Source organism: Ptiloglossa arizonensis, unplaced genomic scaffold (assembly GCF_051014685.1).
Source record: "Ptiloglossa arizonensis isolate GNS036 unplaced genomic scaffold, iyPtiAriz1_principal scaffold0027, whole genome shotgun sequence".
NCBI classification, from domain to species: domain Eukaryota; kingdom Metazoa; phylum Arthropoda; class Insecta; order Hymenoptera; family Colletidae; genus Ptiloglossa; species Ptiloglossa arizonensis.
The window spans coordinates 146,121-148,368 of record NW_027478397.1 but is presented as its reverse complement, the minus strand read 5'-3'; positions in this window follow the sequence as shown (position 1 = coordinate 148,368).

The window sequence follows — 2,248 nt, the reverse complement described above, 5'->3', positions numbered from 1 at the left end:
TACCGTTGTAATCGGGCGAGGTTCTGCTTTCAGATGCAACAGGAATTTCTGGAGTTCGTCAATCCGTTCGCGAGATATGGGAGTTTGAAGTTAAGGAATGGTTGAGAAACCATCAAAATTTTCGCAAGTCTGATACTCGAAACCAATAACTTCTATTGCCTAGTGCAAAAATACACATACCGTTGTAATCGGGAGAGTTTCTACTTTCAGATGCAACAGGAATTTCTCGAGTTCGTCAATCCGTTCCGAAGATATGGGAGTTTGAAGTTAACGAATGGTTGAGAAACCATCAAAATTTTCGCAATTGTGATGCTAGAAACGAATATCTGGAATGGCCTAGGGGAAAAATACACATACCGTTGTGATCGGGCGAGTTTCTGCTTTCAGATGCAACAGAAATTTCTCGGATTCGTCAATTCGTTGGCAAGATATGGGAGTTTGAATTTAAGGAATGGTTGAGAAACCATCAAAATTTTCGCAAGTCTGATACTCGAAACCAATAACTATTATGGCCTAGGGCAAAAATCCACATACCTTTGTAATCGGGCGAGTTTCTGCTTTCAGATGCAACAGGAATTTCTCGAGTTCGTCAATCCGTTCGCGAGATATGGGAGTTTGAAGTTACGGAATGGTTGAGAAACCATCAAAATTTTCGTAAGTCTGATACTCGAAACCAATAACTTCAATTGCCTAGGGCAAAAATACACATACCGTTGTATTCGGGCGAGTTTCTACTTACAGATGCAACAGGAATTTCTCGAGTTCGTCAATCCGTTCGCGAGATATGGGAGATTGAACTTAAGGAATGGTTGAGAAACCGTCAAAATTTTCGCAAGTCTGATACTCGAAACCAATAACTACAATTGCCTAGGGCAAAAATACACATACCTTTGTAATCGGGCGAGTTTCTGCTTTCAGATGCAACTGGAATTTCTCGAGTTCGTCAATCCTTTCGCAAGATATGGGAGTTTGAAGTTAAGGAATGGTTGAGAAACCATCAAAATTTTCGCAAGTCTGATACTCGAAACCAATAAGTACTCTTGCCGAGGGGAAAAATACATATACCGTTGTAATCGGGCGAGTTTCTACTTTCAGATGCAAGAGGAATTTCTCGACTTCGTCAATCCGTTCGCGAGATAAGGGAGTTTGAAGTTAAGGAATGGTTGAGGAACCATCAAAATTTTCGCAGGTCTGACACTCGAAACCAATAATTGGAATGGACTAGGGGAAAAGTACACACCACATTGTAATCGGGCGAGTTTCTACTTTCAGATGCAACAGGAATTTCTCGAGTTCGTCAAACCGTTCGCGAGATATGGGAGTTTGTAGTTAAGGAATGGTTGAGAAACCATCAAAATTTTCGCAAGTCTGATACTCGAAACCAATAACTGCTATGGCATAGGGCAAAAATACACATAGCATTGTAATCGGGCGAGATTATGCTTTCAGATGCAATTGGAATTTCTCGAGTTGGAAATCCGTTCGCGAGATATGGGAGTTTGAAGTTAAGGAATGGTTGAGAAATCATCAAAATTTTTGCAAGTCTGATACTCGAAACCAATAACTACTGTGGCCTAGGGCAAAAATACACATACCATGGTAATCGGGCGAGTTTCTACTTTCAGATGCAACAGAAATTTTTCGGTTTTGTCAATCCGTTCGCGAGATATGGGAGTTTGAAGTTAAGGAATGCTTGAGAAACCATCAAAATTTTCGCAATTCTGATACTCGAAACCAATAACTACTGTCGCCTATGGCAAAAATACACATACCGTTGTAATCAGGCCATCTTCTACCATCAGATGCAACTGAAATTTCTCGAGTTCGTCTATACGTTCGCGAGATATGGGAGTTTGAAGTTAAGGAATGGTTAAGGAACCATCAAAATTTTCGCAAGTCTGATACTCGAAACCAATAACTACTGTGGCCTAGGGGAAAAATACACCTACCTTTGTAATCGGGCGAGTTTCTACTTTCAGGTGCAACAGGAATTTCTCGAGTTCGTCAATCCTTTCGCGAGATATGGGAGTTTGAAGTTAAGGAATGTTTGAGAAACCATCAAAATTTTCGCAAGTCTGATACTCGAAACCAATAACTACTATTGCCTAGGGCAAAAATACACATACCGTTGTAATCAGGCCATCTTCTACCATCAGATGCAACTGAAATTTCTCGAGTTCGTCTATCCGTTCGCGAGATATGGGAGTTTGAAGTTAAGGAATGGTTAAGGAACCATCAAAATTTTCGC